Genomic DNA, 11,785 nt, shown 5'->3' on the forward strand with positions numbered 1-11,785 from the left:
TATTACACCAGTGCTTCCGCCCTCTATCGTCACTGCAAAGAGCAACACGCTTTCCATGGCAAGCCTAGGCCATTTGTCCTCGCTGCGGGAAATTTTTTTGATGGGAGTACCTCCTTAACAGACACCTGGAGATGCACCCGGAGGAGAGAGCCCACACCAGGCAGCATGGTTTTGCGGAACAGGTTTCCGCACTACAGCCAACGTTATTAGATTAGGTCAGTTGGGAAAGAGCGCGCGCACGCCATGTAGACGGAGCGGGCTCCTTCCGTATCCCGCGCAGCGGCGGCGCTGCAGTCGCGTTAGGATTGCTTCTTCTGGGATCGTCTGCTACTTCTCCGAGCGCTCCGTGCTGAACGGTGGAAGCAAGGAGCTTTCCCAGCAATGCGAAGGCCTTAAAGCAGCTCAGAACAGCTACTTGAATTCCATTTACACTAAAAAAATAAAAAATGAAATCCGGGATTCTAGTCAGGGGGAAAATGGCTAAACTAGGCAATCGGCTTGAGCCGGCTGATGGACGACGGCGGCTGCTTCGCGCTGACGCTTCCTAAGCTTTCACTCCGGCACGGCCCTCCTAACATTAACCACGTTCGAGACGGTTTTGCGTTGTTGCATCTGATATTGCTACTCCATACCTCGGCCAGGTACATTTCGACACACGGCTGCGCTTTTTAAGAAGGCGTGCCCATGGTCATTCTGTGTGCATGTTTAAGCCTGCTCATAAATTGAGCGCAAGAATGTATTTCCAAAACGACCGACTACTAGGTGAAAAATGTACCCTTAATCACCTTTCAGAGTTGCAAGTGCCCTTTTTATGCGATTAGGCTCCACGATGATACCTTGCTTCCAGTCGGTAAACTCGCCTCACTACTGGGATGTGTCTACCTTTACCGCCGCATTTACTTGAAGAATGCTGCATGTGCGTAGACATCCTGGCTTAGAATTAAAATGCTCTGAACAGATCAGAAGAGGCTTGTAATGGTGGAAGAGAAATAAGCTCAAGCGGAATTTCACTGATGTAAACTTTATTAGGTTCATCTTCGTTGCATGAATTTCTTTCTTCGCTTTTTGTAGGAAAATTGTGGCTCTAAAAGCTTTCTTCCTTAAGTTCCTTGCTTTTAAACGAATCCTTTGTTCATGTATGGTCCGGTCCTTTCCTCTCTTGTCTTGGCTTCACTTCTATCGCGCAAAGGTATTTTTCCTTGCGCTTTTGCATAGTGGGCACAAGCTTTGCTGAGAGAGCCGAAAGCACTTGATGCTCCTCCACAAGTTATGGCTCTTGAGAGCAGTTGTTACGGCCGCAATGGGCGGAAATAAACTACAATGACAACCCGTGCACACAATAGCTAACAAAGGATGACACTTTTTCAGGCTTGAGAGCTGTAGCTCGTTCCCCGAACCGCACTCGGTATATACACACGAAGGACAAGCTTTCCCCTTGAGCTGACAGCAACAGTGATGTCTTTCTTCACAGCCACTGCCCTGTGAATTAATCGCAACGATACCGCTGTTTACAGCAATTCTGAAGAAAAATTCCTCGGTCGCCAGCTGCACATTCCAGGACTCAAACTTTGAGCGCCCTTAGAACGCAGGAATCCAAGTTGCTTCATTTTACCCCAAATCTGGTTCGAAAGAGGTCCCAGTTTAATCGAGAACGATATTTTCTCTATTTACGCAGCATACACTATCATCACTTTCCGACAGGCGAACATAGTGTTTCACTGTATCTCTTCGTATCGGGAATTTCCTTCCAGGCTTCAATGACTTTGGCTTTGAGAGGTGCACAGGAATATTTGGAAACATTCGTGGCACCGCACCTTGTTCAACAGTCCGCCTTCTTCCTATAATTACAACAGTACTGCCATTAATGATGTGCTCGTAGCAAGTGATGAGGTCCTCCGGTTCAAAATGTACATCGCAAATGTACATGTTCGATGGTACCTTGAAGGCTCTTCGCGGAATTGCATCTGCCCACGCCCTGAGCACTTCGGGGTCATTGTGAGGTTTGAACAAGTGCCGCAGATCGCGTTTTTTTTCTTCAAAAGCATATGTCAACTTCGGCAGCTCGGCGCGCTGCACGTCGGCATGTTGATAGCGCGTCAATCTTGGCCTACAACACGACACACGTTCGTCATGTTGCATTCCTATAAAGCAACACCGAAAGACACAATGACAGTGAAATAACTACTTTGAGCGCATACCAGTGATAGACAGTGAAAAGATACACAGCAAACAAAGCACTGAACTTGGGTGGCGCGGCGGCAGCGGGCGACGGCCACTCTCCACACCAATCTCAACGCGACGCCAGCGCCACTGCTAGGTTAGGATGCGAGTTAGGGCCGCCTACGACACGCGGTTTTCCAAGTGACCTAATCTGAAAAAGTTTACCACAGTCAGGCGAAGAAGCGCGAGAGTGGGAAGTGCTGCCGAGGGGGGGCGCAGCCTCTGTACATGGACGCACTCTGCGATGAGCTTAGGTAGCTTCAAGAATCTGACACTACGCGTATGCGCTTTCATCACGGTTACGGAAGAAAATCCGAACCCCCAATACAGCGACTAGCAAAGAAGCAGATGTAAGAGCGCCCACAAAAAAGATAAAGCAGAAATCCGTTGGCTGCAAAGCCGACATGAAGGAAATAAAAAAAAACACCACAAGCAGCCGAGTGAGAGCCTCCTATTTTATTCGCTGGTGCGCGGATTAATTGCAGACGAGCTTAAACCATGTCAAAACCCTGCGCCTTTGGAGCACACAGGTGGCTGCACGTATGACGGATATAGGCGTGAGGAAAAATGAACCAAGGGAACGGTGCCGGACCTGCTGGAGAGCTCGATCTGACGGAGCGTGCATGTTGTGAAGGCAAACGCCAGAGACCCCATGGTAAAACAGTTGCCTGTTCGCCCGTGCACTTATTCCGTGCACGGCTTTTTCGATAACTAAGCCAGAAGGAAATGCTTTTCATTTTTGGGGTGGCAAGATTTGTGGGCCAGTGAGTTAGCGCTGCCGATCCGTGTCATAAGTATATCTTTATTGCAAATGGCTGGGAGAGCAAAACTCTGAGCGCATGTTCATCTGGTTTTGCACGATTAATCAGTGTAAAATTATCGCGGTGAGAAATGTTCTTGCTGCAGGCAGAGGCGTTTTTATATTTATTCTTTTTATTGCCTCACTATATATTTATGTTTGCTACATAGGAAGCTGAGCTTAATGACATGGGTAGTGTATATGGTTACGGGGAACTAAGCACCATCAAGTTGAAACCGGGCGATTCTAAGGGATTAATAAACAGCAAAGTAGTGCTACTTTTGCGACTTCCGATAGCGGACTACCGATGAAACGGCTCGCGCGTGCTACCTGCTGACCAAGGCTACCCGCCATCGCTGAAGCAAAGACCGGTGCCCTCGGCTTCTCTGTTGAAAGATCCGTGTGAAACAGAAATGCGTCGGCGAACAGGCCAGCGCGTTAAGGGTGACTCGTTACACTTGCCTCGACAAAAAGGACGAGCCGTCAGATAGTGCTGACAGGCACTCGTGCAAATGGTTGCGTCGTCTAAGCACTTTTGATCACCCCTTCATGGCAAATGTTATGCACGCAAAGCTGAAGAAACGGATGCCTCTTGACTCGAGTGCTTCATTTTAAATGAGGAATTCAAATTTGATGATTGTGGTAGAGAGAACAATGTGCTGGCTAAAATATATAAATGGTTGTCGGCCCCCTGCTCAGAGAGCTGTGCTTTCTAAGGAGGGTTTCATCGGTGGGACCACTGTGAAATATATTTTGTTGCACCCCTTTGCTCTATTTTCCCGCGGGTGAATGCAGTTATATACATAAATAAATGATCAAAGAAAACAGGTAGATTTGAGAACTCCTCAGAGAGCCATGATTACCTGCTCTTTATGTCTTCCTGCTTAGAGCACAGGCTGTAATCAACTGGGTGGCGACTGTGTACTATAGACCCTATAGAGTAGAGAATGTTACTAAGGCTTCCGAAGAAGCCCGACATGTTGAAAAGTTTCTGTTGCTCATAAGTAAACGTTATGTTTCCTGTTTTCTTGCTCTTGTTAAGTTCGAGAATTATATTATTATGCTGACAGCTGTGGTGGCTCAGCGGTTATGGCGCTCGGCGGCTGACCTGAAAGACGCGGGTTCGATCCCGGCTGCGGCGGTCGAATTTAATTTCGATGGAGGCGAAATTATAGAGGCCCGTGTTCTGTGCTATGTCAGTGCACGTTAAAGAACCCCAGGTGGTCGAAACTTCCGGAGCCCTCCACTATGGCGTCCCTCATAGCCTGAGTCGCTTTGGGACGTTAAACCCCCATAAACCATAACGTTTTAGTTTCATGTTGTGTGGAAAAATTGCAACTTAACCAGCCCATGTTGTGTATTATAAAGAGCGTTCCTCTTGTCGGAAGCTCACACTTGGCGCTGTTGTTGATCATAGATACACTATATGACGTTATATGTTGTCTTGTTGTCAGAAACTGATAATAGTTGTTGTTGCTTGCGTGCATTCAAGAAAATGAGTTCAACAGCAGTATTGTCGAGATTGCAACCACCTGAGTGATGGCATTGCAAAGAGCACATGATTTACTTTCATCGCTTGCGTCATGAGGATTTCGTTCACTCGCCTTCAGCCGTCTCCCATGCCTTGACCGTCCTGTCAACAGCAAACGAAAGCACACTTCAACCTATGTAACATATTTCATACCGAAAACCATTACTATTTTGAACTAGCTGTCTTCCTAATCACCGAAGAAACAAGGCCTCGTTTTCACTCCTCTTCTCGGGCGGCATTCTTGCGCAGTGAATATAGAAGAGGCAGCGCCCTGCACGTCATGGGACAGCAGCCAATAGATGTTATGCGACCATCTGGTCGTGCGTCTCGATGTTGATGTCCAACTTGGTGCGCCCGGGCGGATGTGTTCATGCGCCCTACTGTTCGGCCCGGGCGCATGGTCGCAAGGACGCGTCTGCATGCGTCTCAAAAACGGTCGTACAGCGGCCCTTACAACACGCGACCTCTGGAGACGACCCCCAATCCCCTCTTTATAGACGCGGTTCTTCGCACTGCCCCAAGCACTCTCGCGCCTAAATGATTCATTCCGTGGCGCACACCATTTTGCACCACTCGCTGCGAACGTAACTGAAGATAACATGGGTTGTGTGCATTCTTTTTCTCTGTTCGTTCTGTGTCGTCTAATCCGCTGTAGATATGTAAATCAAAAACTAACTCGCTCAACGGAACGTATCATTTGAAGGAGGATTTGGCGCTGGCAGGTGTTAGTCGTGGCAGAGATAATATACTGTCGCGTTAGGGTAAGCTGCCCGTAGAGCCTATGCGTTTTAGTGTGCAGCACATGAATGCTACCTTGATCCAATGATTCTTGTGTTTTACGCTGTTTTAGGCGCGTGTTAATTCTGGGCCAAGAACGAAGTTTAGCCTGCAACGTAGTTCGTGGGATGATGGCGGTATGCACAGCAGCTTTCGACTGTTGTAAACATGCTGTAACGGCAAAATTATAGGATTTTGGAACATTTGGGAGGGATATGTAGCGTAGCATATTTAGTGTAAGTTGAAATGGCCGATTTGGAGTTTCTAAATTTTGTTTGAAAGTGAGTACCGTCATTGTGACGCTCTTGGCGTGCATTTTGTTAGTCGAGCATACGAGATTACGCATGTCCTCTGGTCCTGATTGTCAAATACACGTCAGAAATTTTCTTTGTCGGAAGAGGAAGACAACAAATCCGAAATGAAATGGCGCCAACGTCCATAGCAACGGCTCGCCTGGTTTGTTTGGGATGGTCAGTGTTTCTTAACGTAAATGTCGCAGGTTTCTTGAAGTGCCACAGATCTCTTGCTTTTTTATATCTTTCTCAATCACTGAGGACAACCTTGCATGTCTTTCCTGACGCGGGACGCGTTCATAAACGGATTAGTACTCGTCCACAGCAAAGCTCACAGCATCATAACGAACGATTATAACGGCAGTTCGCTGATACAGAGGGCGACACACTTGTCCATAATGACAGAACTGTGTTTTTCGCAGCTATTAAAACCGCTGGGACCAGGAAGGCACTGAATTACGATTAAATGCTTTGAATTTAATTGCAAATGCTTACATCCATGCCATTTTAAACGAAATGTGAGCGTTAGACATCGCATGTCTATACCGAAACACGCGTAGAACGTGTTCTAGACAAGCGTTTTGCTCGCTGTATACATGAGCAACAGGTATGGATGCAGAAGTGCACGAAATAGTGTGACATTTATTTCCTGAACGCATTACTGCTGCTGAACGGACTCTAAAACCCATTGAAACACCGGTGAGATCATCCAAGAACCTTTATATGTAGCACCAGTGCGTACGGTGAAGCCGATTCAGGCAATCACTATAAGAAAATAGAATGCATTGAAAAAGTAAACAGCACCAAATGTCAGCTTTGTGCGCCTCATTGTCAGAAGTACGGTTAGCGCTAGGCGTACCACTGAAGAGCTCTTAAATGCGGGCTTGCAGCCAACAGTTAGGTGCGGCCTGGGCATTTTAACTCGATAACGTTAAGAAGCTCGGAGAAAAGGCGTTGTCGGCGTTGTGGGGGGACACGGGAAATCGAACCCAGGTCTTCTAGACTGCGAGGCAAGTACTTGCAGAAGAAGCTAGGAAGGCTCGTTGGTTCGAATTGAATATATGGGTACTTAGTGAATGCGTTGTGGTCTTTGTGTACTTTTGCGCACATGAGCAATACCCTGGCAGCGCTGCTACACTTTGTCACGTTCCACTCTTAAAGTCGAAGCTTAAGCGTCCTCCGATTTTTACTCGACTCATTGGTGCGTGTCATTCGACAGGCGTGAGCGTTCAGCATGCTTACGTAAGCATGTATCTATATAAGCACAGTCCTGTGCATGCAAATCCATGATTCAAAACATCAAACAACATCTTTTTTTTCAGCATGTACAGATTCGTGCAAGACTAGCGTGTATATGGGTGCCCAAGTACAGTGCGCTCAATTCTTACAGTAGATTGTGCACTACAAAACGACAACAGCATATTTATTTATTCAGTGTGCAGTTAAAATCGCCCGAAAGTAGACGACATCATGAAGAGGGGGAAGGGCAATAAAATACATGTATTACATCAACGAAATCAATCAAAACATTTAGGCTAAATATCAAACAAATTAAGCCAGCATAAAAAAGCTTATAAAAAAATTTATTATAAACATGTGGAGATAACAAACTACAATAGAAAAGAGCAGATTAAAACGGTAGCGAGAACAAATCAGAAACAGATCAGATATATACGAACACCGCAACACAACAAAAAAGAAGCAGGCAATTTAGGCGACATGTGAATATAAAGTGATAATAACCAAAATGTAGGCAGCGACCATTTATGCATGAAAGCTCACTAAACATAGCAACACAAATGAAAGTACAACCCAAAACAGTGAAACTGGAAACTTCGATAAAAAAACAGTATCCCAGATCATGGGTAGTTCGAATACAAATAATTTTAATTCAATGACGGTGACTGGCGACACATGATTATACTAAGCTGTGTTTCTATTTTAACACATTCACCGACTCTCTTCTTTATGTTATGATGTGCCAGACCAGTTGCTCAGATATACAATGGCAAACAAGCGTCGGGCACGAAAGAGTGTCACCAGCACTTAGTAAATGCATCAGTGCTGCTACAGCTACTCGAACTATCTATCACGTACCAATGGGAGCAGTAATAAGCTTTATAAATAATATCAAGATATAACCTGTTCACCTTATTTAGGCTATTGCCATAAGATAACGGAATATAATAACAAAGCAAGAGGTCCGTTTTATCCATTTCGTTGCAAGAAGTGTGCTCAGCTCAAGATATAGCATAACGCCTTTTCAACTACAGTGTTGCAGTCAGAGTTATAAGGCAGGTATTTTACTTGACATTTTAGTCCTTGCACTTTCATATCCGTAAATATTCACAAACTTGTGCTTAGAAAATTATACACATATATACACGCAAACCTGGACATGCAAATGCACTGATTAAAGAGCAAACAAACACGCTTTTCTGAGTGGTTTGCCCAACCACTCAGCACAAGCAGGATACAATAGCCCGGTATACAGTGTTCTGAGGCTAGAACACAATCACAACTGCATTATTACGACAGCTCGTGATTATTTTGATTACTGATGATGGAACAAAACTTGTTTCATTAGCTGAGCACGTAGATATGCACACTTTGTTCTGTAATCCGCCGTCAGTTTTCCCTCAGGCAAAGTGTGATTTAAGCCTTCAGTATGACTTTGATCGTGGCGGTCACATGCTCTGGACGTCCTCTGTAGTTTTTGAGGCTCGCAAAACTCTTCTCGTGCTATTCATAAATTGGTCCAAGTGACAAGGTTTGCCGATCAGCTGTAAATTTTTTAACTTGCCCAAAGAGAATTGTTAAGCAAGTACTCGTCCGTGTGAAGGGTGTGGTTTATATTTTTTCTAGGCGCAATCAATCAGATTGTTTCGCATAAAAATTAGTATGCTGTTGATGCTGCTGTTCACCAGCATACCGCACCCAGCAAATCAAATCAAATGAAATCAAAATTTATTCTTCTGTATGCGTACATATTCATACATTCTGATCTGCCTAAGCACATTTTGGACTAAGCAATCCTGGACTAAAGCATTTTTTTAGCGGGATACCGTGTATGAGCGCAATTTTTTCATATAAAGAAAGATTTCACTATAACAATATTTCTGCAGATCACCCGACGGCAGTCATCTTTTTTTTTTCTTTTCACGTTCTTGCTCTCGTTAGAAGTGTTCCCCATTGGGTTTCTATAAGAGTCTTAACTGTTCGATGCGATCGATGGAAAAAATTTAAAAGAAATGTTTTGCTACATATCAGAATAATGAACGATTACTTTCAATATTACCATAAAAGTGCCTTACAATGTTCTGATCGTGAAAATGTTTGCCCAAGAAAGCTGGTGTTCAGTACGTCCAGTGCATGTTATTTTTTTCTGTGCAACCCTTACAATGAAGCCTCTAGTACACTGTTACTTTGCTGCTGAAACTGCTTAGGCCGCAGCCAAAGTCCGCAGAGTCATGACCCGGTGCTGTAATGAGAGGCGCTTCTTGAAGTGCATGAAGACTTTCTTCTTCTTGATTCCATTGTATCATGGCGTGTGGAAGTGTTAGGGTCTCTTCCAAGTCTGGGGTCACGTTTTCGTTGTTTCGCGGTCGCACATAAGCACCGAGAACTGCAGAGGGACGTATTGATGTTGCAGACCCCTCGATGGCGCACACAAGTGAAGAACATTTCCATGTGGCTAAGCCGATTAGCACTGGATTTCAGAGGATACATGGCAGCCTTCCTGTGATACAATTTACTCGGACATGTTAAGATCATTTAAAGGCAGCACTAGGTTCGGCACTGTTTCATTCGAAGCAAATCATATTGGCTGGTGTACTGCAACGTATTGACTGCTGCGCAATGCGGTCGAAAAAAAAACGTAGGCTACAGAGCAGGGGTGGATTTATGGGGCGTGAAGGCAGCGCGTGTGGTCGCCCAACCCCCAGGAGAGAAATGTTGCATAAGGAATCCTTGCCAAACCCCATTTTTCGACCATGAAATCGAACAAATACAAGTCTCAGGTGGGACCGCCCCTTCGAAGAGTGGCCCGTAGATCCGCTCCTGCTGCAGTGGAAGGTCATTTGTGATCAGGAGCAGCTATAAATTTTACTGCTGCAATCTTCCACTTCATCATGACTATGGAATTATTTGAATTGTCTATATTGTGCATTGTTTTCTGCGTTTCCATGTAACTCATAATCACTTATAGGGTAATTCAAGATTGTTCTCGCGGTGGTAACAGTTACTCATGACTGAGGCTTACTATCAACCTTCACTATGAGCAAAAAATTTCTCGTATAAACACGTGGTCTATCTAGGTTTCTAATCAGTTCGATTATTTGTTACACATTTTGTTATTTGCAGTCATGCGTATTAAACCTGTAATGCTCATTACATGTACTTGTCGTGTTTTATTCAACACAGCTGAATTCAATTCTGGATCGCACAAACTAGTTTGAAGATATTTTTACTGGCATTATGCAGAATCATGCCTGCGCGAATCTACTTGATGATGGAGTATAGTTTTCGAGCCTACCTGCATACAGTAGACTTGAATATCCTTTCCGTCAGCTCAGGCGCACGTAAAAAAAAGGCAAGACTGGTGATGGAAATTCGTCGTCCGGACATAGAGAAGAGGCCTCCGGATGCAAGTTTCAAACATATCAATTTGGCTGAAAGGGCCAACGTAGTTTTCATCTGATTTTAAAAGGTTGATGCTTGTAGTGGGGCTTTCAGATAAATTGCGGTTGGGTTTTGAGAGTTGTCAAAAAAGCTGAAAAGGAAAGTATTAAATTCAACAAGAATAAGCGTTGTACCACAACTTGGTATTCAGTGTCGGTAATAAACCTTGCTCTTCCTTCACATCTCCTTAACTGTGGCAACTTCACTAGTTGAGAGACATTCAGGCTTTTACTCACAGAAGAACTGAATGTTTGGGTGGCCGATCTCCACGTTCATTATTTGCCGATAATATTCTCTGTGGCTTCTCCTTAGTTTGTTAGGTGCTCGGAGGCCTTCAGTCTCTTGAAGATCTTGCACTTTTTCAATGAAGCCCCATTAATCTGTCTGCAAAACAAAAGCGTTGCGTTAGAACGTGCATGATAGCCAGTCATATAAACTGCTTCTTACTCTATTTTCACTGCCTGCGGAGAACTTTGTTATCGGATGAGGTGAATTTTCAGGCTTAGTGCAGCATAAAAAATTATTGATATTTTTGTGACGGTTGTTTGGGATTGGGGCTGTTGGAAAATGGTGCTGCTGGTTTCACGGACGCGGCATCTAAATCACTTTGCCATTTTCTTAAAGGGTAGCTCATCTTACTGCTACCACATTAAAGCATTCGCTAAAGAGCACTATAGCTACAGTGCTTTATTGTTGATCCCGGCTGTGGCAGTTGCATTGCGGTGGAGGCGGAATGCTAGAGGCTCACGTGCTGTGCGATGTCAGTGAGGGCTAATGAACCACAGGTGGTCAAAATCATCCGGAGCCCTCCTCTACAGCGTCACTCATAGCTTGAGCTGCTTTTGGACAGTAAACCAAATAAAACCAGTCAATTATTCCTGAGCATTTCTAAGCCCTTTGACGATAATCTATTGGGACTTCGAAGCAGGACACCCTTTTTTTTACGCAAATCGCTTCACCTAGTTTTATAGAAATAATGCAGTCCAGCCCGAGCTTATAAATCTTTGATATTTTCGACCATTGGCTTTATTTAGCGCCCAAACAATGTTGTTCACAGGCATAGTAAAGTCACGCAGTATATCTCAGCCCAAATTCGCCAGTCGTCCGGTATGTCTATATGCGCGCCCCATCCCTTCTTGTGAAGCTTCCCGCAACGGGCCTCTGATATTTTTGCTCGCATTCAGACGGGCACCTGCTGGAAGCGCTAGTGCTGCGAACCACGTCACTAGGTAGGCGAGGCTTGCATATAACGGTGGCCCTGAGTCTACTGTACACACTGTATTCGATGCACCGCCGACACGCGAGAAGCCAGCCTAATAAATAAAGACTAGCGGCGGATATAGCCTTGTGTGCTTCTCTGCCGAAAGGTTTGCGGAAACCAGCTGTACCCTAGATTAATGAGCAGTTATTCAAGTTACAGCGTTCTGGTAACAGGAGTAGACATTTAAGATAGGCAGCGGCTGGTTGCATAGAACCGTGCCTGGC

Source organism: Amblyomma americanum, chromosome 9 (assembly GCF_052857255.1).
Source record: "Amblyomma americanum isolate KBUSLIRL-KWMA chromosome 9, ASM5285725v1, whole genome shotgun sequence".
Classification (NCBI taxonomy): Eukaryota; Metazoa; Arthropoda; class Arachnida; order Ixodida; family Ixodidae; genus Amblyomma; species Amblyomma americanum.